This window comes from Saccopteryx leptura, chromosome 6 (assembly GCF_036850995.1).
Source record: "Saccopteryx leptura isolate mSacLep1 chromosome 6, mSacLep1_pri_phased_curated, whole genome shotgun sequence".
NCBI classification, from domain to species: Eukaryota; Metazoa; Chordata; class Mammalia; order Chiroptera; family Emballonuridae; genus Saccopteryx; species Saccopteryx leptura.
In genome coordinates, this window is record NC_089508.1 from 46316490 (window position 1) to 46328840 (window position 12351).

The 12351-nt window shown below is 39.6% G+C and overlaps 1 pseudogene; it reads left to right on the forward strand.

Annotated features, from left to right (window-relative positions):
• The first annotated feature begins 2812 nt into the window (after positions 1-2812).
• Positions 2813-5225, forward strand: LOC136376927 (cytochrome P450 7B1-like; annotated as a pseudogene).
• Positions 5226-12351: the final 7126 nt, after the last annotated feature.

Below are 12351 nucleotides of genomic sequence, written 5' to 3' on the forward strand. Positions count from 1 at the left end.
CAGGGTGTTAGCCCATGTGTCTCTGGCCTGGGTCTCCGCCTGCACGCCAGCCCTGTGCAGACAGCCTCAGTCTGTGTGACTCGGCGCCTGGCCTCTCAGCACAGGTGGATGGTGGTCATTGTTCCTACAGTGCTCACAGGCCCCCTGTCAGCTCTCCCTGAAGCCATGGCTTCCCTGAGCAAGGCTGCCACTCTCATTTAGTTCCCACCCTGGGAAGGTCGCCTGCTATTATCATCAACAAAGTCCCTCTCTTTGCTGTGGCCATCCAGTTGGCCAGGTTACCAGCAAGCACCTTTAGCTGCTTCCCCCATGCCTCATACAGGAAATAGGGGCACAAGAAGGGAACACAGCAACATTTGGACCCAACGTGCCACACAAAAGCCAAAGAGAACGAGGTGCTGGGTCTCGGGCCTCTTGTGTGAGCATGACATGCCACATTACTGCTCTACTGCACCTGCCTATGAGAATGCAGGGGGACCTGGAAATGCATCTCCTCGTAAAGTTATAAGTGAGCAGCAGGGTACACTTAACCTCTGCTTCTGGCCATTTCCTCAACTGTTTCTGCTTTCTTTCCAACACCCCTCTCCCCCAAGCCTTCAACCCATTCTCTATCCTTTTACAACTCCTCTCTCCCTCCAGAAGAACGCTTCCCACTTCCTCTTCCTGTTTGGCAGAAGCATCCCTTATATGATATCAACTGTCTCTTTTACATTGTGACACAGCCCACCACACTGGGCTCTTAATATTTTGAGAGTTTGGGGAATTTAGAAAACACTGCTCTCTTGATAAAGCCAAGATTTAAAGAATTGTGTTACTCAGAACTTTCTATATTGGAAGTCAAAAGCTGACTATGAATTTGGGGTTGTTTTTTTTTCTCTTTTCATTCCTGCTTTAACAATCTGAAATCTCCCTAAGACAATAGGTGCTGCTGGTTGAATACAGGTGAGATTGAACTCAAGGAAGTGTGATGAAAAATATAACTCTAAAACATTTCAAAACTAACATCCTTCCTCCCCTCCCCACCTTCTCCTCCTTTCCTATCCTTCCTTCCCATAACATCTTTGGTTTCTTCCCCTTCCCTTCTGTGCACAAGGATGCCGACCTAGAGTCCCAGAAGACCCTTTGTAGTATGGTTCTGGTTAGAGTGGGCTACAAGGATATTCTCTCATGACAGCTGGAGAACAAAAGGAAGCAGGGCTATTTTGTGGCATGCACACATGACTTTTCCCAGTTATCCAATCAAACACTGATATAAGTACTGTTGTAAAGGAATGTGATTAAAGTCCCTAATCAGGTGACTTTAAGTTTATCAAAAAGTTGATTATCCTGACAGCGCCTGACTTAATCAGTTGGAAGACTCTTAAATGAAGGCTTAGGATACTACTAAGTGAAAGAAGCCAATCTGAAAAGGCTATATACCGTATGATTCCAACTACAGTCAAACACACTTAATAACAAGAATACGTTCTGAGAATGCATTTTTAGGCACTTTTGTCATTGTGTGAACATCATAGAGTGTACTTACACAAACCTAGATGGCATAGCCTACTACACACTGAAGCTGTATGGTATATATAGCCTGTTGCTCCTAGTCTATGAGTCTCTATGGCATGTTACTATATAACATGATACAAGATTAAATCAAACACAAGAAAAAAAGATGCAGTTAAGAGACATCATAAACACAAAGAAGTATGAGGTTGCTGCTTTAATATGGCATACTATTTTGCAGCAAAGCTTTTTGTAAGTACAAAAGAGTATTCTAAAAATCACAATAAATAGTATAGGAAATACAAAAACCAGTAACATATTTTTGCTATCAAGTATTATATACTTTCATACACAGTAGGTTTGCTACACCAGCATCACCACAAATGTGTAAATAATGTGTTGTGTTACAATATCTCAACAACTACAATATCACTAGGCAACAGGAATTTTCAGCACTGTTATAATCTTATGGGGCCACCGTAGTATAGGTGGCTCATCGTTGACTAAAACATCACTATGTAGTGCATGACTGTATATGACATTTTGGAAAAGGCAAAACTATGGAGACAGTAAAAGGATTAGTGGTTGCCACAGGTTTGGCAGGACATGGGGTTGGAGAGAGATGAATAAGCAAAGCACAGAATTTTTATGGCAGTGAGACTATATGTACAATATGACAATGTTGAATACATGTCATTCATTATACACTTGTCCAAACCCACAGGATGTATAAGAACAAGAGTGAACCCTAATGTCAGCTATGAAGTTTGGGTTGTAATGATGCATAAAGGTAGGTTATTCAATTATAACAGATGAGCCACCCTAGTTCCAGATGTTGATAGTGGAGGAGGTTGCACATGTGTGGGGACAAAGGACATGTGGGAACTCTCTGTACTCTCTGCTTAATTTTGCTGTGAACCTAAAAATGCTCTAAAAGATAAAGTTTAGTAATTTAAAGAAAATGAAAATGGTGTTCAAGCCTGCCCTGATTAAAACAACATCTGCTCTGGTGGTTGTATGATGGGAGAAAGCAGGCCGGGCTTCACTCCTCTTTGACCAGTGCTTGAGCTCTCATCCTGGACTCTACAAGGGTGAACTTACATCTGGGACTCGGGCCCATCAGCATCCCCCACGTAAGTCAGCCAGAGACTGGCCATTCTCCACGAGAAGTGCTGGAAATTCCCATGGGGTCTCTGGCTCAGAGATGGACCTCTGATCCTGTGCATCTTTGAATGGGAGACCTAGTGAGCCTCCATTGAGTAAAGGCTGGCTTCCTTACTTTAGACTGGCCCTGAAGTTACAAAAGGATCCCATAGGTTTCATGAGAACTCTTCAACAGCAACATGGTGACACTTTCACTCTTTTCCTTGGAGGAAAGTATATAACATTTATTCTGGACCCTTGCCAATACTAGTCAATGATGAAAAATAACAAATTAAGCTTTCGTATGTTTAGTAAAAATATATTAAAGAAAGTATTTTCCATCCAAAAGTTGATGACCAGTGATGACCTGAACAATGAGCTTCATGACTGCTATAAATTTTTACAAGGGAAATTTTTGGATGTACTCTTGGAAAACATGATGGAGAATCTATGGCAAGTTTTTGAACCCCAACTATTTAAAACCACAAACTGGGACAAGGCACACCTGTTGGCATTCTGCAGTTCAGTAATATTTGAGACTATATTTACAACCATATATGGAAAATGTCCTGCTGGTGATAGGAAGAAATTTATTACTGAACTTAATGATGAATTTTTAAAATTTGATGCCAAATTCATGCATTTATTATCAGGCATACCCATTGAGTTTCTAGGAAACATCAAGTCTCTTCAAAAGAAACTTATACAACACTTGACATCAGAAAACTTGGCTAAGATACAGGATGGTCAGAAGTTGTTCAAATGAGGCAAGATATCCTGGAGAAATACTATACAGCTAGTGCTCAACTTACGACCATGATTGGTTCTGACAAACCGGTCATAACACGATTTGGTCATAAGTTGAGTAGGCTATATGTACAGTACTGTGAAATAATGTTATAAAAATCTTTAAGTCATATTTTATCATAATTTTCTTTCATTATTGTTATATATCATAATTTTCTTTGTTCAGTTTATGCCATTTGTATCATCTCTACACCATTTTGTTTCTTATTTTTACATTTGTCAGGTTTAAGTAAAACACTGCATTACCAGTACAACTGGTTTAATATTTGCAAAACATACAAAATTACAAAATACAGGTGCATACAAAAATACAAAATACAGGTGTAAAAAATACCATAGGAAACATTCTCCCAGTTACAAAACATATCAAAATATATAAACATGTATGAAACATTTTACTGGCTGCTGGTGCTTGGCTGCAGATCATTGATGTCGTCATCTGAGGCAGCAGTTGGGGTTACCGAAGTTGGTTTTTTCATAAACATGTACGATCACATTCACTTTCTTTTCTCCTTCGTACTTGTTCATTGATTGCTTTCTCATATGTGCCTTGACCGGGTGGGGGGTTACAGTAGAGCGAGTGGCCCCTTGATCAAGCCAGTGACCTTGGGCTCAAACCAGCGACCATGGGGTCATGTCTATGATCCCATGCTCAAGCCAGCACCCCTGCACTCAAGCTGGTGAACCCGTGCTCAAGTCGAATGAGCCTGCGCTCATTTTCGTCAAGATCGATGGCCTTTCTTTCCTTCTTGGCAGGCTGAGTCATAGACAAAGACAAATTCCTCTTGGTAGACATCTTGGGAGGGGTTTGATGAAAAATATCCAAGACACAAAACACAAATTGCTGTACCAAGTCTGGGATAACAGTTGAAATTGTGCACGCGAAGATGGTAGTACTGCCGGAAGCTGGTCCGCACTGTCATACACCCAGCTGGGCAATGCTTGCGCTGCCAGATGTGGAGCAGTTGTGGCTAGCAATTGTGGTTGTAAAGTCGAATGGTCGTAAGTTGCATAGGTCATAAGTCGATCAATATCTGTACATTCAAGAACTTTGAAATACGAGCACATTATTTAGGCTTTCTCTGGGCCTGGGTATAGCAGGGGGAGGAAGGGGCTAGGGAGGTGGAGGGCCCCAGTGTGCAGAGGAGAGCACTGAGCCTGCTTATGTTCTGGGCAATCTATTACATTCTGTGGCATCCAGAAGCTATGGTAGTGCTGCGTGATAAAATTGACCATTTGCTGAAGTCAACAGGTCAAAAGCAAGGGTCTGGATTTTCCATCCACATCACCAGAGAACAGCTGGACAGCCTGGTCTACCTAGAAAGTGCCATTCTCGAGGCTTTACGACTATGCATGTTTTCATCTGTCATTCATTTTGTTCAAGAGGATTTGACTCTGCCTTCAGAGACCTGGGACTACCATCTGCGAAAGGGAGACCTGTTGGCCATCTTTCCTCCACTCTTGCACTATGACCCTGAAACCTTTGAAGCTCCAGAGGAGTATAGATTTGACTGTTTTGTAGAAAATGGTAAGAAGAAAACCACTTTTTTCAAACGAGGGAAAAGGCTGAAGTATTACATACTGTCATTTGTATTAGGAACCACAAATGCCCAGGCCAATTTTTGGTAATTAATGAAGTGAAGCAATTGTTAGTTGTACTTTTAACTTACTTTGATTTAGAAATAATGGATGATAAATCTATACAACTAGACAGTGGCCGCTTCTTGCTTGGTATTCAGTACCCAGATTCTGATGTTTTATTTCAGTACAAAGTCAAATCTTAAAGAAACTAAAAGGAAAAAAACTAACCTAAACATCCTCAGCTTATCTATTTGTTTTTAATTTCTGCAAATGTCATTGCTTTGCTTATTTTTTTAATGCCAATTTTTATTTGATGTGTGATCAGTCCAGTTTATACTTTGTCATTAAGCATAATGGTGGCATGAAAATGGACATCAAAATCAACATAGTAATAAACTTAAAATAGTGTTTAAGTTTCTATATATTATAAATTTTCACCTGTCATAGTAAATAGACAGCAATAGACTTGACACTGCGGATTTTTTAAGTCACTTAAATTCTTCTCTAATATGTAAACACACACTTTATGTACTGTTAAAAATTTGTGCTGGAAATAGACACAGTCTAACAACATCCAAAATCACAGGGAAGGAAATTAAATTTCCATGAGATGACTATATGAAAACATTCTCTTGCAGCATAATATCAATAATATCTGTATCATCGGGGTATGTTTGTATTAAATAAGTTTGCCATAGATTAAATACTTCAATTTCAATATTTAATCATCCACAAATGATCTTTAGTTCATTATATACTATGGCTCAATAGCACAAATTTCTTCTAATATAAGACGACTCATGTTCAAGTTAGATACTGATAAGATTCAATGCATAAAGAACACACAAAACCTATTATATATTCAGCAATTTCCCTAGACATTAGTATTAGGTTTATTGTAGAAGCAAATATTGAAATCATTAAAGGATTGATTATAGCATTTGGCTTTAGTATAGACTATAAGGTTAGGCCAGTATTGCAATTAAGTGTTCCTTAAATGCTTTCATTTAGTAGTATTTGTTCTTGACAGCTCACCTTTTGGACTTGGAGTTTATTTGTTTTATTTTGAATTACAACATGTATGAAATGGCGTAGAAGTATATACGCCACCATGTAGCTTTATATTCATGATTCAAAGATTTCTAATATCAGATTACCAAATGATTGATTGGCATCTGACATCAGTGATGATGCTCTATCTAAAAAGCCAAAGGAGGTAATCAAACCCAGATAACTCATGCTGCATTAATTGGAATTTCTAATATTTCAGAACTGTGCTATTATTTTTAAAAGGAAATTTATTTTTAAAGTAACATTTTAAAGTACGTAAATAAATAGATTTTCTAGAATTTAAAAAAAAAAAATCTGCTCTGCAATTGTTCTCCCCTGGATCTTCCTTCCTGAATGCAACGTGTGGGCACAAAGCTTCAGTCCATGCTCATGTGTTCAGCCTGCTTGTCGTATTCCCTTCCTTTTTAAAAAAAATTTTTTGTGTGACAGAGACAGAGAGAGGGACAAATAGGGACAGACAGACAGACAGTAAGGGAGAGAGATGAGAAGCATCAATTCTTTGTTGTAGCACCTTAGTTGTTCTTTGATTGCTTTCTTATATGTGCTTTGACAGAGGGGCTAGAGCAGGGCGAGTGACCCCTTGCTCAAGCCAGTGACCTTGGGCTCAAGCCAATGATCTTTGGACTCAAGTCAGTGACCATGGGGTCATGGCTATGATCCCACACTCAAGCCAGTGAACACATGCTCAAGCTGGATAAACCCATGCTCAAGCCAGTGACCTCAGGGTTTTGAACCTGGTTCCTCTGAGTCTCAGTCCAATGCTCTATCCACTGTGCCACCACCTAGTCAGGTGTCATATTCCCTTCCTGATTGGTTGTCCTTCAGACTTGTTTAGCCAGGTCCCAAAAGTTGTATAAGGCAATTCCATGTGTTTGTGTGCACACAATTAAGTAAGAAACACAAAATTGTGCCAAGTTCTTCAAAGATAAATAGGATATTATTTTTTAAAGTACGTTATTCTTTTTTTATGTTAAAAATTTTGGTATTGATAGTATTGATAGTGAAATGATCCTTAGCCCTACATAAATCAAATGCTGCTTTTGCAGACTTAAAACAAAGAAACATGCGACTAAGAGAGTATGTTAGTTTTCTATTGCTGCATAACAAATTACCACAAACTTATTTTTTTAAAGATTTTATTTATTCGTTTTAGAGAGAGGAGAGAAAGAGACAGAGAGAGAGAAGGGGAGAGGAGCAGGAAGCAACAACTCTATATGTGCCTTGACCAGGCAAGCCCAGGGTTTCGAACCAGCAACCTCAGTATTCCAGATTGACACTTTTATCCACTGCGCCACCACAGGTCAGGCCACAAACTTATTTTTTTAAATAACATTTATAATCTCAAAGTTTCTTTAAATCAAAGGTCTGTGCACAGTGTAATGGAGTTCTCTGCTGAGGATTTCATGAAGCTGAATTCAAGGTGTGAATGTCTACATTCTCACCTGGAGTTCAAGGTTCTCTGCCAAGTTCACTCAAGTTGTTGGCAGGAAGTTCCCCATTTTCTTGCTGGCTTTTGGCCAGGGGTCACTCTCAGCTCTTAGAAGCTGCTCTCTAGGAGGTCCTCTAGAATAGATTATTACCATACAGCCTTCCATAGGTAGTTTACAACCTGTCTTCCAGCCATCAGGAGCGGCTCTTTGATGCTTTATCTTCTTTGAAGGGTGTATCTGCTTAGGTCAGACTTGCACAGGATAACCTCCTTTTTGATTAACTCTAAGTCAACTGATTAAAAACTGATTCATAAGCATGCTATACCATCATATTCACAGGTCTCTCTTACACTCCAGCAGAGAAAGTATTATACAAGGTAGGGATTATTAGTGGCCATATTAGAATTCTGCCTTCCACAAAGAATCAGCTACCTTGATCACCTGGACTGGCCAGGCTGTGAGTCTCACAGGAGTCAATCTGATGGACTACAAGGAAGAAATGCAAAGCAGTACCGTTTTGTTGCTATTCAATCATGACACATAACAGCAGTCAAGGGTCTTGAACTTTTGGTGGCTTCCTGAATGGCCTCCAGTACTTTTTACCTTTTCCTGGTCATGTAAATCAAAACAGATGGCAACAACTATTTTCTTAAAGGGCTAAGAGGTATTTTCTTCCTCACTGTCTTTACTAAGAGTCCATATGCAAAGTTTGCATTAATAGTGATTTTGAGAAAAGATAATAAATGAGAGAAATCAGTTAAAAAATAGGTGTTTTTTTTCCCCTACCAGACACCTAAAATCACTGACTCCCAACTACCAGCCCAATTAAAGGTTTGGGTTCTAGTGAAGACCCTGGTGCAGGAATAGCAGCTATAACCATAACACTTACCTTCGGGTTAGATCAAAGGATAGAGTTGGCTTTTCTAATGTTCATGCCTCTTGAGTCACTCTTCCCCTTTCTAATTGCCTAAGTTTAGACTCAGGTAGTGGAAGCCCTTACACATGATTCCCATGCCACTGCTTCCCTCTCACTCAGCTCTTTGTCATTGAGCCCAGCATTATAGGAGTCCAAGGAGAGAACAAAAAGATGGAGTAGATTTTGGGGAGAAGGATGGAAAGATGAGGAAGTAATAATATTAGAGTCTGAAAAAATTCCAAGACTATTAGTCATGCCGCAATTCTTTGACACAGTTTCAAGCATTCCTTATCTTAACACCTATTCCATATACTCTTGCCACCATTCCTCAAATAAAGGCTAAAGAATGCCACCCACTCCCACCTAGAGAACAATTTCTGATTGTTCTGTTACATAAATAAAACACAAAAGAAGATAACTGGACACTTGACTCTATAAAGTAGTCTGGACACTTACCAACTTTTATAAATTGCTCAATTTTTTAGAGAAACAGACACCCTCAACAGAATAGCAAAAAGACTTGCAGTGCCCTGGGATTAAATCAGTCAAAGAGAATTCCAAAAATCAAAGTTTCCCTGGCACTAGTCACTAGCAATGAGTGCTCCAACACCCAAGGAAATTAAGACTTTCTTCTGCAAAGGCTATGGTCTTTCCTTTGCTGGGATATGTCTGCAGTGACAGACCTACCAGAAAAATGTCCAATCAGCAGTTTAAGACAAAGTGTAAATAAATTTCATGATGAAACACTGAATGTATAAAGTGTCAACCTGGAACACTGAGGTTGCTGGTTCAAAACCCTCACTTGCCTGGTCAAGGCACATATGGGAGTTGATGCTTCCTGCTCCTTCCCCATTTCTTTCTCTCTCTCCTCTCTAAAATGAATAAATTAAAAAATATATATATTAATAAAAAAACAACACTGAATGTAATGAGTAATTTATAAGTACACCAATCAGCCATAGTTTGTCTTTCAATCTGAGCCACAATCCCTTCTTGGCCACCCTGGTATCTGGTAAAAAGTAAGATTCTTCTTGGTTGGTTTCTCCAAGGCTTACTCTTTTTTTTTTTCTTTTTTTTAATAATTTTATTTTTTTAATGGGGTGACATCAATAAATCAGGATACATATATTCAAAGATAACAAGACCAGGTTATCTTGTCGTTCAATTATGTTGCATACCCACCATCCAAAGTCAGATTGTCCTCTGTCACCTTCTATCTTGTGTTCTTTGTGCCCCTCCCCACCCCCTTTCCCTCTCCCATTCCCCCCTCCCCCCCGTAACCACCACACTCTTATCAATGTCTCTTTGTTTCACTATTATGTCCCACCTACGTATGGAATAATACAGTTCCTGTTTTTTTCTGATTTACTTATTTCGCTTCGTATCATGTTATCAAGATCCCACCATTTTGCTGTAAATGTTCCGATGTCATCATTTCTTATGGCTGAGTAGTATTCCATAGTGTATATGTGCCACATCTTCTTTATCCAGTCATCTATTGATGGGCTTTTTGGTTGTTTCCATGTCCTGGCCACTGTGAACAATGCTGCAATAAACATGGGGCTGCATGTGTCTTTACGTATCAATGTTTCTGAGTTTTTGGGATATATACCCAGTAGAGGGATTGCTGGGTCATAAGGTAGTTCTATTTTCAGTTTTTTGAGGAACCACCATACTTTCTTCCATAATGGTTGTACTACTTTACATTCCCACCAACAGTGTATGAGGGTTCCTTTTTCTCCACAGCCTCTCCAACATTTGTTATTACCTGTCTTGCTAATAACAGCTCATCGAACAGGTGTGAGGTGGTATCTCATTGCCGTTTTGATTTGCATTTCTCTAATAGCTAAAGAAGATGAGCATCTTTTCATATATCTGTTGGCCATTTGTATTTCTTCCTGGGAGAACTGTCTATTCATATCCTCTTCCCATTTTTTTATTGGATTGTTTGGTTGTTGTTGAGTTTTATGAGTTCTTTGTATATTTTGGATATTAGGCCCTTATCTGAGCTGTTGTTTGAAAATATCATTTCCCATTTAGTTGGCTTTCTATTTATTTTGTTATCAGTTTCTCTTGCTGAGCAAAAACTTCTTAGTCTGATGTAGTCCCATTCATTAATTTTTAAGGCTTACTCTTTTTGATGGGTTTCTCCAACACTTTACAAGTTTAGTGGGATCCTGAGCCACAGTGACATTATTTGTGTTACCAAGGTAACACTCACTGCTGTAACAAACAAACCCTGAAATCTTGGTTCCACACAGTCACTCAGGAACCAGAATAACAAAGCCTCTGCCATCTTCAATACACGGTTTCCAAGGTCACCTTGGTTACTGACAGACAGCAGAGGGAGAAAGAGTCAAGGCAGGTCCCCCATGAAGTCACATGGCCCCACTTAAATGCAAGGGTGGTTGGGCAATGTAGTTCCTGTTTGGGCAGCCTCTTCCCAGTAAACTGTTCTTTATGGAAGAGGATCGTGACTCATTTGTGGACTGCAACCCAGCTCAACTACAACGAAGAAGGATAATGGTGGTGTTTGCAGCGGCTACCATCTACACCAGCCCCTGCTAATGGCTTAACAAACAGTTTCTCGTTGAATTTTCAAACTAACCTTATGAAATTAACCCACTTCTAAAAATAACAAAGCTGAAGTTCAGGAAAAGTAATTTACTTGCCCCAAATCACATAACTAATCAGGGAGAAACAAGGACTAAAACCCCAGAATATCTGAGCATGAAGTGCATATTCTAAAGTACTAGCCCCATACTGTTTCCCTTAAGTCTGGCTATAGTTAACAAATTCGTTTTTCCTCTTTGAGTTGTTTATCTTATTGCCAGAGAAGTTACTACTCACCACAAAACTTGGAACTCCCCATGAGTTAGGGAATTGTCTAGAATCTATAAAATTCCCTTATACGTTGAAACTAATTCTTCCTTCCCATTTAATGATCCCTAGATCTCCCACTCACCAGAATTTCCTTGAACTGGGCGCTCTCTCATTTCCTGGATGCACAGACCCAGGTCAGCTCCTCGGGGCCGCTCTTCACACCCAAGTCTTTCCTAATGAATTGGCCTCAGGTCATTGAATGTATTTTTGTTGCCCTTGGAGCAGTTCCAACAAGAAGGTTTCTCCAAAAATGTCCTGTTGCTTTTCATTCTCCACTCCCCAAGCCTCAGATGTCACAAATCTCTCCTACTCACTGTTTCCCTCAAACTCTGCTTTTGGGCTTTGTTTTACAATCTATTACTTTTGTTCCTCTCTTGAGAAATGACACCTTGGAAACCTATGGCCGAGTTTTAAAATTGCTCTGGTCCAAGTAAGGGCCAGATAGCTTTCATGTTAGAGAGGAGGGTAGAGAAAGGGAAAAATTAATGACAATGGGGGGTGCAAATGTCTTCAGTTTGACGAACTTGTTATTTTACTATGGGGTAATTCAACCAGCCAATATCAAGTACTTTCTAAAAAAGAGAGACTAATTTCAGATCTTTGGTTGTTAGTTACAATGACAAAAGCCTGGTTCATTCTTCTCCTCTCAGAAATTTAACCCGTATTGCCAGAGAAGGTCTCACATCCTCACCTGAGAACTTGGACCTGTTCAGGCGACAGAGCTTTTGTTTGAAGGTTTTTCTATGATCTAATATCTTATTTTACTTGGTTTCTCTTCCCCCCTCCCCTTTTCAAACTAAGAATGACTTTTCTTCTTTCCTATGGAAAAATTTCATATGCCATGCCCCTCCCCTTTTAGTGCACTGAAAGTAGGCAACCTTGGTACTAGAAAGTCCACCATACTGCTTTCTTCTTCAAGAATCTTCCACCCAGCTGCCCTGGCTGGGTAGCTCAGTTGGTTAGAGAGTCATCTTATATGCCATTGTGGGTTCAATCCCTGGTCAAGGCACATAAAAGAATCAACCAATG